General features: G+C 43.7%; 1 non-coding gene across 1 annotated transcript; it reads right to left on the reverse strand.

Annotated features, from left to right (window-relative positions):
* Window positions 1-13,445: 13,445 nt before the first annotated feature.
* LOC140276383 (U5 spliceosomal RNA) lies at window positions 13,446-13,559 on the reverse strand. The gene has a single exon (XR_011908982.1). It is a non-coding gene; the product is annotated as a U5 spliceosomal RNA (small nuclear RNA).
* Between the last annotated feature and the right edge of the window lie 204 nt (window positions 13,560-13,763).

Consider the following 13,763-nt stretch of genomic DNA (forward strand, 5'->3'; position numbering starts at 1 on the left):
TCTGCTCTTGTGAAAAAGCAAACAGCGGTGCAGGATGGAAGTTTCAGGGAGCCTAAGATGAAACTTTCTTTTAATCTGCTGATAAAAGAGAGTGAATGCGAAGAAGACTTTAACACGGCTCTGGGAGCGAGCCGAGTGCGGGCTAACCAGGAGAATTGCTTGAAAGAAACGCGACACCGAATGAGCGGTCAGAACAAAGCCTCAATACGGTGTTCCTGTGGTGTTTTTATAAAATGCGGTGTAAAAAAAGGTGTGAATGCCCCATAGAAAACTAAAAGGTGGAGCGGAAGTGTTCGGCTGCAAGAAGGTGTGAATGTCCGACTATATTTGGTGAAAAGCAGGTGAAGCAAGGTCTGAATGCCCAATCTTACATCATCAAAAGCGAGATCAGAGGTGTTTGGCGGCAAGAAAACGGGTAAGGTGTTAATGACCGACTAAATATCAAAAAAGTGGGGGCGGAGGTCTTCGGATGCAAGTAGGTGTGAATATCCCACCATACAAGTATGGTGGAGAGGAAGCTGTGAATGGCCGACCATAGTTTGCAAAAAGCGGGTGAGAAAAGGTGCGAATGTCCAACCATACATGATCAAAACAGGGAGCGGAGGTGTTTGGCTGCGACAAGGTGTGAATGTCCACCCATAATTAATGAAAAGCGGGCAACAAGTAGGTTTGAATGCCCAACCATACATCAACAAAAGCAGGAGTGGATGTGTTTGGCTAGAAGAAGGTTTGAATGTCCGAGCATAGTTTGTAAAAAGCGGGTAAGAAAAGGTGCGAATGCCCGACAAAGTATGATCAAAAGAGGGAGTGGAGGTTTTCGGCTACAAGAAGGTTTGAATGTACGACCATAGTTTGTAAAAAGCGGGTAAGAAAAGGTGCGAATGCCCGAACATACACCATCAAAAGAGGGAGCGGAGGTGTTCCGCTGAAAGACGGTGTGAATGTCCGACCATAGTTGGTAAAAAGCGGGTAAGAAAAGGTTCGAATGCCCGAATATATACCATCAAAAGCGGAAGCGGAGGTGTTCGGCTGTAAGAAGTTGTGAACGTCCGACCAAAGTTTGTAAAAAGCAGTTAAGAAAAGGTTCGAATATCCAACCAAACATAATAAAAAGTGGGAGCAGAGCTGTTCGACTGCAAGTAGGTGTGAATGTCCAGCCATAATTCCTGAAAAATGGGTAAGAAAAGGTGCGAATGCCCAACCATACATCATCAAAAGAAGAAGTGGATGTGTTCTGCTACAAGAAGGTTTGAATGTCCGACCATAGTTTGTAAAAAGTGGGTAAGAAAAAGTTCGAATGCCCGAACATACACCATCAAAAGAGGGAGCGGAGGTGTTCCGCTGTAAGACGGTGTGAATGTCCGACCATAATTGGTAAAAAGCGGGTAAGAAAAGGTTAAAATACCCGACTGTACACAATCAATAGCGGGAGCGGAGTTGTTCAGCTACAAGAAGGTGTGAAAGTCCGACCATGGTTTGTAAAACGCGGGTAAGACAAGGTGCGAATGCCCGACAATGTATGATCAAAAGAGGGAGCGGAGGTGTTCGGCTGCAAGGTCTGAATTTCCAACCGTAATTTGTAAACACCGTTGAAGAAAAGCCTCGAAAGCCCGACTATACACCATCAAAAGCGGGAGCAGAGGTGTTCAGCTGCACACAATCAGGTTTTTGCAAATTATGATCTGACATTCACACATGCTTTTGATGATGTATGGTTGGGCATTCGCACCTTTTTTTACCCATTTTTCAGGAATTATGGGTAGACATTCACACCTTCTTGCAGCTGAACACCTCCTCTCCCGCATATGATCATGTGCGGTTTGATATTCGAAAATTTTCTTTCATGTTTTCTAGCAATTATTGATTGACATTCAGACCTTCTTGCAGCTGAACCCCTCTGCTCCCGCTTTTGATGGTGTATAGTCGGGCTTTCGAGCCTTTTCTTCCCCGGTTTTTACAAATTATGGTTGGACATTCAGACCTTCTTTTAGCCGAAAACCTCTGCTCCCTCTTTTGATCATACATTGTCGGGCATTCGCACCTTTTCTTACCCGCTATTTACAAAAAATGGTCGGCCATTCACACCTTCTTGTAGCCGAACACATTCGCTCCCGCTAGTGATTGTGTACAGTCAGGTATTTTAACCAACTACGGTCGGACATTCACTCCTTCTTATGGCGGAACACCTCCGCTCCCTCTTTTGATGGTGTATGTTCGGGCATTCGAACCTTTTCTTACCCGCTTTTTACAAACTATGCTCGGACATTCAAACCTTCTTGTAGCCTAACACATCCAGTCCTGCTTTTGATGATGTATGGTTGGGCATTCGCACCTTTTTTTTTACCCATTTTTGAGGAATTATGGGTGGACATTCACACCTTCTTGCAGCTGAACACCTCCTCTCCCACCTATGATCATGTGCGGTTGGATATTCGAAAATTTTCTTTCATGTTTTCTAGCAATTATTGATGGACATTCAGACCTTCTTGCAGCTGAACCCCTCTGCTCCCGCTTTTGATGGTGTATAGTCGGGCTTTCGAGCCTTTTCTTCCCCGGTTTTTACAAATTATGGTTGGACATTCAGACCTTCTTTTAGCCGAAAACCTCCGCTCCCTCTTTTGATCATACATTGTCGGGCATTCGCACCTTTTCTTACCCGCTATTTACAAAAAATGGTCGGCCATTCACACCTTCTTGTAGCCGAACACATTCGCTCCCGCTATTGATTGTGTACAGTCGGGTATTTTAACCAACTACGGTCGGACATTCACACCTTCTTATGGCGGAACACCTCCGCTCCCTCTTTTGATGGTGTATGTTCGGGCATTCGAAACTTTTCTTACCCGCTTTTTCCAAACTATGCTCGGACATTCAAACCTTCTTGTAGCCTAACACATCCAGTCCTGCTTTTGATGATGTATGGTTGGGCATTCGCACCTTTTTTTTTACCCATTTTTGAGGAATTATGGGTGGACATTCACACCTTCTTGCAGCTGAACACCTCCGCTCCCGCTTTTGATGGTGTATAGTTGGGCTTCCGAGCCTTTTCTTCCCCGGTTTTTACAAATTATGGTTGGACATTTAGACCTTCTTGCAGCCGAAAACCTCCGTTCCCTCTTTTGATCATACATTGTCGGGCATTCGCACCTTTTCTTACCCGCTTTTTACCAATTATGGTCGGATATTCACACCTTCTTACAGCGAAAAACCTCCGCTCCCTTTTTTGATCATTTATGGTCTGGCAATACTACCTTTTCGTACCCGTTTTTGACTAATTATGGCTGGACATTCACAGCTTCTTGCAGCCGAACACCTCTTCTCCCGCTTTTGATGATGAATGGTCCGGCATTCTTACCTTTTCTAACACATTTTTCAGCAATTATTGTCGGTCATTCACACCTTTCTCATCAGCTTTTTGCAAATTATGATCTGACATTCACACCTACTTGCAGCCGAACAACTCGGCTTCCACTTTTGATGGTGTATATTTTGGCATTCGAACCTTTTCTTACCCGCTTTTTACCAACTATGGTCGGACATTCACACCTTCTTACAGCGGAACACCTCCGCTCCCTCTTTTGATGGTGTATGTTCTGGCATTCGAACCTTTTCTTACCCACTTTTTACAAACTATGCTCGGACATTCACACCTTCTTACAGCGAAACACCTCCGCTCCCTCTTTTGATTGTGTATGTACGGGCATTCGAACCTTTTCTTACCCGCCTTTTACAAACTATGGTCGGACATTCAAACGTTCTTGTGGCCGAACACATCCACTTCTGCTTTTCATGATGTATAGTTGGGCATTCACACCTTTTCTTACCCATTTTTCAGTAATTATTGGTGGACTTTCACACCTTCTTGTAGCCGAACAACTCCGCTTCCGCTATTGATTGTGTACAGTCGGGTTTTTTAACCTTTTCTTACCCGCTTTTTACCAACTATGGTCGGACATTCGCAGCATCTTACAGCGGAACACCTCCGCTCCCACTTTTGATGGTGTATGTTCGGGCATTCGAACTTTTTCTTACCCACTTTTTACAAACTATGGTCGGACATTCAAACCTTCTTGTAGCAGAACACATCCACTTCTTCTTTTGATGATGTATGGTTGGGCATTCGCACCTTTTCTTACCCATTTTTCAGGAATTATGGGTGGACATTCACACCTACTTGCAGTCGAACAGCTCTGCTCCCACTTTTGATTATGTTTGGTTGGATATTCGAACCTTTTCTTAACTGCTTTTTACAAACTTTGGTCGGACGTTCACAACTTCTTACAGCCGAACACCTCCGCTTCCGCTTTTGATGGTATATATTCGGGCATTCGAACCTTTTCTTACCCGCTTTTTACCAACTATGTTAGGACATTCACACCGTCTTTCAGCGGAACACCTCCGCTCCCTCTTTTGATGGTGTATGTTCAGGCATTCGCACCTTTTCTTACCCGCTTTTTTACAAACTATGCTCGGACATTCAAACCTTCTTGTAGCCAAACACATCCACTCTTGCTTTTGTTGATGTATGGTTGGGCATTCGAACCTACTTGTTGCCCGCTTTTCATTAATTATGGGTGGACATTCACACCTTGTCGCAGCCAAACACCTCTGCTCCCTGTTTTGATCATGTATGGTTGGACATTCGCACCTTTTCTCACCCGCTTTTTGCAAACTATGGTCGGCCATTCACAGCTTCCTCTCCACCATACTTGTATGGTGGGATATTCACACCCACTTGCATCCGAAGACCTCCGCCCCCACTTTTGTTGATATTTAGTCGGTCATTCACCCCTTACCCGTTTTCTTGCCGCCAAACACCTCTGATCTCGCTTTTGATTATGTAAGATTGGGCATTCAGACCTTGCTTTTCCTGCTTTTCACCAACTATATATATAACATTCACACCTTCTTGCAGTCGAACACTTCCGCTCCACCTTTTAGGTATCTATCACACCTTTTTTTTTCACCGCATTTTATAGATTATGGTTGGAAATTCTCGACCACTCATCCGAAGATCTCTCCTCCCGCTTTTGTTAATATATTTGAACTTTAGTCAGACATTCACACCTACTTGCAGCCGAACACCACCTCTCTAGCTTTTGATGATGTATGGTCCAGCATTCTTACCGTTTCTAACACATTTTTCAGCAATTATGGTAGGACATTCACACCTTCTTGCAGCTGAACACCTCCTCTCCCACTTATGATCATGTGTGGATTGATTTTCGAAAATTTTCTTTCATGTTTTTTAGCAATTAAAAATGGACATTTAGACCTTCTTGCAGCTGAACACCTCCGCTCCCGATTTTGATCATACATTGTCAGGCATTCGCACCTTGTCTTACCCGCTTTTTACAAAATTTAGTCGAACATTCACACCTTTTTGCAGCCGAACACAGTTTTTTGCAGCCGAATTTGGGCATTCGAACCTTTTCATACCCACTTTTTACCAACTATGGTCGGACATTCACACCGTCTTACAGCGAAACACCTCCGCTCCCTCTTTTGATGGTGTATGTTCGGGCATTCGAACCTTTTCTTACCCGCTTTTTACAAACTATGCTCGGACATTCAAACCTTCTTGTAGCCGAACACATCCACTCCTGCTTTTGATGATGTATGGTTGGGCATTCGAACCTACTTGTTGCCCGCTTTTCATTAATTATGGGTGGACATTCACACCTTGTCGCAGCCAAACACACTCCGCTCCCTGTTTTGATCATGTATGGTTGGACATTCGCACCTTTTCTCACCCGCTTTTTGCAAACTATGGTCGGCCATTCACAGCTTCCTCTCCACCATTCTTGTATGGTGGGATATTCACACCCACTTGCATCCGAAGACCTCCGCCCCCACTTTTGTTGATATTTAGCCGATCATTCGCACCTTACACGCTTTTGGCAAACTATGGCCTTCTTGCAGCCAAAAACCTCTGATCTCGCTTTTGATGATGTAAGGTTGGGCATTCAGACCTTGCTTCACCTGCTTTTCACCAAATATAGTCGGACATTCACACCTTCTTGCAGCCGAACACTTCCGCTCCACCTTTTAGTGTTCTATCACACCTTTTTTTTCACCGTATTTTATACATTATGGTCGGAAATTTTCAACCACTCTCATCCGAAGACCTCTCCTCCCGCTTTCTTCAATATATTTGAACTTTAGTCGGACATTCAAACCTTCTTGCAGCTGAACCACCTCCGCTCCCTGTTTTGATCATATATGGTCTGGCAATACTAACTTTTCTTACCCGTTTGTGAGTAATTATGGCTGGACATTCACACCTACTTGCAGCCAAACACAACCTCTCTCGCTTTTGATGATGTATGGACCGGCATTTTTACCTTTTCTAACACATTTTTCAGCAATTATGGTCCGAGATTCACAGCTACTCACAGCCGAACAACTCCGCTCCCGCATTTGATGATGTATAGTCGGGCATTCTCACCCTTTCTCATCAGCTTTTTGCAAATTATGATATGACATTCACACCTACTTGCAGTCGAAAAGCTCTGCTCCCGCTTTTGATTATGTTTGGTTGGATATTCGAACCTTTTCTTAACTGCTTTTTACATATTTTGGTTGGACGTTCACACCTTCTTGTAGCCGAACACTTCCACTCCTGCTTTTGATGATGTATGGTTGGGCATTCACACCTTTTTTTTGCCCATTTTTCAGGAATTATGGGTGGACATTCACACCTTGCAGCTGAACACCTCCTATCCCACTTATGATCATGTGCGGTTTGATTTTCGAAAAGTTTCTTTCATGTTTTCTAGCAATTATTGATGGACATGTAGACCTTCTTGCAGCTGAACACCTCCGCTCCCGCTTTTGATCATACATTGTCAGGCATTCGCACCTTGTCTTACCCACTTTTTACAAACTTTAGTCGAACAGTCACACCTACTTGCAGCCGAACACAACCTCTCTCGCTTTTGATGATGTATGGACCGGCATTCTTACCTTTTCTAACACATTTTTCAGCAATTATGGTCGGAGATTCACACCTACTCACAGCCGAACAACTCCGCTCCCGCATTTGATGGTGTATAGTCGGGCATTCTCACCCTTTCTCATCAGCTTTTTGCAAATTATGATCTGACATTCACACCTACTTGCAGTCGAACAGCTCTGCTCCCGCTTTTGATTATGTTTGGTTGGATATTCGAACCTTTTCTTAACTGCTTTTTACAAACTTTGGTTGGACGTTCACACCTTCTTGTAGCCGAACACATGCACTCCTGCTTTTGATGATGTATGGTTGGGCATTCGCACCTTTTTTTTACCCATTTTTCAGGTATTATGGGTGGACATTCACACCTTCTTGCAGCTGAACACCTCCTCTCCCACTTATGATCATGTGTGGTTTGATTTTCGAAAATTTTCTTTCATGTTTTCTAGCAATTATTGATGGACATTTAGACCTTCTTGCAGCTGAACACCACCTCTCCCGATTTTGATGATGTATGGACCGGCATTTTTACCTTTTCTAACACATTTTTCAGCAATTATGGTTGGAGATTCACACCTACTCACAGCCGAATAACTCCGCTACCGCATTTGATGGTGTATAGTCGGGCATTCTCACCCTTTCTCATCAGCTTTTTGCAAATTATGATCTGACATTCACACCTACTTCCAGTCGAACAGCTCTGCTCCCGCTTTTGATTATGTTTGGTTAGATATTCGAACCTTTTCTTAACTGCTTTTTACAAACTTTGGTCGGACGTTCACAATATCTTGCAGCCGAACACCTCCGCTTCCGCTTTTGATGGTGTATATTCGGGCATACAAACCTTTTCTTACCCGCTTTTTACAAACCAAGGTCGGACTTTCACACCTTCTTGTAGCCGAACACATCCGCTCCCGCTATTGATTGTGTACAGTCGGGTATTTTAACCTTTTCTTACCCGCTTTTTACAAACTATGGTCGGACATTCACACCTTCGTACAGCGGAACACCTCCGCTCCCTCTTTTGAAGGTGTATGTTCGAGTATTCAAACCTTTTCTTACCCGCTTTTTCCAAACTATGGTCGGCTATTCACAGCTTCCTCTCCACCATACTTGTATGGTTGGATATTCACACCTACTTGCATCCGAAGACCTCTGCCCCAAATTTTGTTGATATTTAGTCGGACATTCGCACCTTACCCGCTTTTGGCAAACTATGGCCTTCTTGCAGCCAAACACCTCTGATCTCGCTTTTGATGATGTAAGGTTGGGCATTCAGACCTTGCTTCACCTGCTTTTCACCAAATATAGTCGGACATTCACACCTTCTTGCAGCCGAACACTTCCGCTCCACCTTTTAGTGTTCTATCACACCTTTTTTTCACCGCATTTTATACATTATGGTCGGAAATTTTCAACCACTCTCATCCGAAGACCTCTCCTCCCGCTTTCTTTAATATATTTGAACTTTAGTCGGACATTCAAACCTTCTTGCAGCTGAACCACCTCCGCTCCCTGTTTTGATCATATATGGTCTAGCAATACTACCTTTTCTTACCCGTTTGTGAGTAATTATGGCTGGACATTCACACCTACTTGCAGCCGAACACAACCTCTCTCGCTTTTGATGATGTATGGACCGGCATTTTTACCTTTTCTAACACATTTTTCAGCAATTATGGTCCGAGATTCACAGCTACTCACAGCCGAACAACTCCGCTCCCGCATTTGATGATGTATATTCGGGCATTCTCACCCTTTCTCATCAGCTTTTTGCAAATTATGATCTGACATTCACACCTACTTGCAGTCGAAAAGCTCTGCTCCCGCTTTTGATTATGTTTGGTTGGATATTCGAACCTTTTCTTAACTGCTTTTTACATATTTTGGTTGGACGTTCACACCTTCTTGTAGCCGAACACTTCCACTCCTGCTTTTGATGATGTATGGTTGGGCATTCACACCTTTTTTTTGCCCATTTTTCAGGAATTATGGGTGGACATTCACACCTTGCAGCTGAACACCTCCTATCCCACTTATGATCATGTGCGGTTTGATTTTCGAAAAGTTTCTTTCATGTTTTCTAGCAATTATTGATGGACATGTAGACCTTCTTGCAGCTGAACACCTCCGCTCCCGCTTTTGATCATACATTGTCAGGCATTCGCACCTTGTCTTACCCACTTTTTACAAACTTTAGTCGAACAGTCACACCTACTTGCAGCCGAACACAACCTCTCTCGCTTTTGATGATGTATGGACCGGCATTCTTACCTTTTCTAACACATTTTTCAGCAATTATGGTCGGAGATTCACACCTACTCACAGCCGAACAACTCCGCTCCCGCATTTGATGGTGTATAGTCGGGCATTCTCACCCTTTCTCATCAGCTTTTTGCAAATTATGATCTGACATTCACACCTACTTGCAGTCGAACAGCTCTGCTCCCGCTTTTGATTATGTTTGGTTGGATATTCGAACCTTTTCTTAACTGCTTTTTACAAACTTTGGTTGGACGTTCACACCTTCTTGTAGCCGAACACATGCACTCCTCCTTTTGATGATGTATGGTTGGGCATTCGCACCTTTTTTTTACCCATTTTTCAGGTATTATGGTCGGACATTCACACCTTCTTGCAGCTGAACACCTCCTCTCCCACTTATGATCATGTGTGGTTTGATTTTCGAAAATTTTCTTTCATGTTTTCTAGCAATTATTGATGGACATTTAGACCTTCTTGCAGCTGAACACCACCTCTCCCGATTTTGATGATGTATGGACTGGCATTTTTACCTTTTCTAACACATTTTTCAGCAATTATGGTTGGAGATTCACACCTACTCACAGCCGAATAACTCCGCTACCGCATTTGATGGTGTATAGTCGGGCATTCTCACCCTTTCTCATCAGCTTTTTGCAAATTATGATCTGACATTCACACCTACTTCCAGTCGAACAGCTCTGCTCCCGCTTTTGATTATGTTTGGTTAGATATTCGAACCTTTTCTTAACTGCTTTTTACAAACTTTGGTCGGACGTTCACAATATCTTGCAGCCGAACACCTCCGCTTCCGCTTTTGATGGTGTATATTCGGGCATACGAACCTTTTCTTACCCGCTTTTTACAAACCAAGGTCGGACTTTCACACCTTCTTGTAGCCGAACACATCCGCTCCCGCTATTGATTGTGTACAGTCGGGTATTTTAACCTTTTCTTACCCGCTTTTTACAAACTATGGTCGGACATTCACACCTTCGTACAGCGGAACACCTCCGCTCCCTCTTTTGAAGGTGTATGTTCGAGTATTCAAACCTTTTCTTACCCGCTTTTTCCAAACTATGGTCGGCTATTCACAGCTTCCTCTCCACCATACTTGTATGGTTGGATATTCACACCTACTTGCATCCGAAGACCTCTGCCCCAAATTTTGTTGATATTTAGTCGGACATTCGCACCTTACCCGCTTTTGGCAAACTATGGCCTTCTTGCAGCCAAACACCTCTGATCTCGCTTTTGATGATGTAAGGTTGGGCATTCAGACCTTGCTTCACCTGCTTTTCACCAAATATAGTCGGACATTCACACCTTCTTGCAGCCGAACACTTCCGCTCCACCTTTTAGTGTTCTATCACACCTTTTTTTCACCGCATTTTATACATTATGGTCGGAAATTTTCAACCACTCTCATCCGAAGACCTCTCCTCCCGCTTTCTTTAATATATTTGAACTTTAGTCGGACATTCAAACCTTCTTGCAGCTGAACCACCTCCGCTCCCTGTTTTGATCATATATGGTCTGGCAATACTACCTTTTCTTACCCGTTTGTGAGTAATTATGGCTGGACATTCACACCTACTTGCAGCCGAACACAACCTCTCTCGCTTTTGATGATGTATGGACCGGCATTTTTACCTTTTCTAACACATTTTTCAGCAATTATGGTCCGAGATTCACAGCTACTCACAGCCGAACAACTCCGCTCCCGCATTTGATGATGTATAGTCGGGCATTCTCACCCTTTCTCATCAGCTTTTTGCAAATTATGATCTGACATTCACACCTACTTGCAGTCGAAAAGCTCTGCTCCCGCTTTTGATTATGTTTGGTTGGATATTCGAACCTTTTCTTAACTGCTTTTTACATATTTTGGTTGGACGTTCACACCTTCTTGTAGCCGAACACTTCCACTCCTGCTTTTGATGATGTATGGTTGGGCATTCACACCTTTTTTTTGCCCATTTTTCAGGAATTATGGGTGGACATTCACACCTTGCAGCTGAACACCTCCTATCCCACTTATGATCATGTGCGGTTTGATTTTCGAAAAGTTTCTTTCATGTTTTCTAGCAATTATTGATGGACATGTAGACCTTCTTGCAGCTGAACACCTCCGCTCCCGCTTTTGATCATACATTGTCAGGCATTCGCACCTTGTCTTACCCACTTTTTACAAACTTTAGTCGAACAGTCACACCTACTTGCAGCCGAACACAACCTCTCTCACTTTGATGATGTATGGACCGGCATTCTTACCTTTTCTAACACATTTTTCAGCAATTATGGTCGGAGATTCACACCTACTCACAGCCGAACAACTCCGCTCCCGCATTTGATGGTGTATAGTCGGGCATTCTCACCCTTTCTCATCAGCTTTTTGCAAATTATGATCTGACATTCACACCTACTTGCAGTCGAACAGCTCTGCTCCCGCTTTTGATTATGTTTGGTTGGATATTCGAACCTTTTCTTAACTGCTTTTTACCAACTATGGTTGGACATTCACACCTTCTTACAGCAGAACACCTCCGCTCCCTGTTTTGATTATGTATGGTTTGACATTCGCACCTTCTCTCACCCGCCTTTTACTATGGTCGGCCATTCACAGCTTCCTCTCCACCATACTTGTATGGTGGGATATTCACACCCACTTGCATCCGAAGACCTCCGCCCCCACTTTTGTTGATATTTAGTCGGTCATTCGCACCTTACCCGCTTTTGGCAAACTATGGCCTTCTTGCAGCCAAACACCTCTGATCTTGCTTTTGATGATGTAAGGTTGGGCATTCAGACCTTGCTTCACCTGCTTTTCACCAAATATAGTCGGACATTCACACCTTCTTGCAGCCGAACACTTCCGCTTTTAGTGTTCTATGAGGCATTCACATATTTTTTTTCATCGTATTTTATAGATTATGGTTGGAAATTCTCACCCACTCTCATCCGAAGACCTCTCCTCCCGCTTTTGTTAATATATAGTCGGGCATTCGAACTTTTTCTTACCCGCTTTTTACAAATTATGGTCGAACATTCACACCTACTTGCAGCTGAATACTTCCGCTCCACCTTTTAGGTATGTTTGGTTGGCATTTGCACCTCTTTTTATACTGATTGCTGAAGATTAAGTTGTTCTTTCTCAAACTACAAATTCTTTTTTAATTGTTGAAACTTGATTTGAAGTGGATAAATAAGGAGGACAAACAGTTTTAAGTCAGGCTGATAGAAGGTATTAATTTTATAGCAAAATCTGTACTTCGTCATATGTCGAGAGATGCTTATTGCTGAAGAAGTTCTTTCTCATTCTACAAAGTACAACGTTGTTTATCGTTGAAACTTATAGGAGAATCCGAATTCGTGCATAACTCATAAAATAGAGCTTATTTTCGGATTCCTGAAGAATGATTCGGGTTCTTTCTCATAATACAAAGTTTGTTGTTTATTGTTGAAACTTCATCAGAAGTGAAGAAATAAATGAATGCCTATCAACAAATTGACCTTCTGTTGACCTTCGGGGAGGTGAGTATCTTCACTAGACTCACCTGTCTGCTCTTCCTCCTCATTTAGCGTAGCTCCACCCTCTGCCTGTGAATTCTCACAGACTTCAACACTGAGTGGTGAGGCCTCTACAGGCCCCTCCCCTTTTTGCTCCTCACTTCCAATCCAAGCTTTTGGCGGGAAGTTTGAATTTATTGGGTCAACCTCTTCACTTTGTTCACCAACTGCCACCTTTGGTCCTTCTCTTTGTTGGCTTGACTGTGGCTTTACCGTCTTTAATTTGTTGGCAAAAGATTTAGGGCAATCTCTGAAGAGGTGATGTAATACTCCACAGAGATTACATTTCCTGCCATTTGGACACTCTCCAAAAGTTTGCCCAATTTCTCTGCTCTTCCCACATAACACCTTGGTACAAGCCTCAACCAGGTGCCCATGCTCACCACACTTGCGGCAGAACTTGGGCTGCCCCTGGTAGTGGATGTAACCTCGGTTTTCAAGGTGGCCAGAGTGTCGCCCACCCGCTGCACTGAGCACTCTTCAGCCCTTTTAAATGGTATAACTTTGCACTCCCGCACGCTCCAGCAAGCACCATTCAAGCAACAACTTTGCACTCCAGCTTCGAACATCGGCACAGTCGCAACAAGTAAGGCGACTCTACTCAGAGAAGTCACTCTGCACAGTAAGAAGATTTCTTTTGCACAGACAGAAAGGGCTTCACCCGCAAAGGTAAAGCCTGCCAAAAATAGAAACAACTCATTAGTGCTGCTCTCCACAGAAATCTTTAGTAAAAGGCGAAAGACTTGTACGTTATGAAGAGAAACCAGAGTACGATTATCCGTCACTGCGGGAGCAGGGCATCAGGCTTGTTGGCATAGCCACCTTCCCCATGGTGAGCTTTGCTTGGTTGAGCCGCTTGCTCCCCCCCCCTTGCTCCTCGGCTGACCAAGTAGGAACAATCGGGCCCTATTCGATGGCTGCCTTGTCTTTTACTCTGTGCAAAAGACAAGGCAGCAACAAAAACACCACGAGAATC

The sequence above is a fragment of the Leuresthes tenuis genome, unplaced genomic scaffold, assembly GCF_036924035.1.
Source record: "Leuresthes tenuis unplaced genomic scaffold, fLeuTen1.0.hap1 SCAF_18, whole genome shotgun sequence".
Taxonomy (NCBI): Eukaryota; Metazoa; Chordata; class Actinopteri; order Atheriniformes; family Atherinopsidae; genus Leuresthes; species Leuresthes tenuis.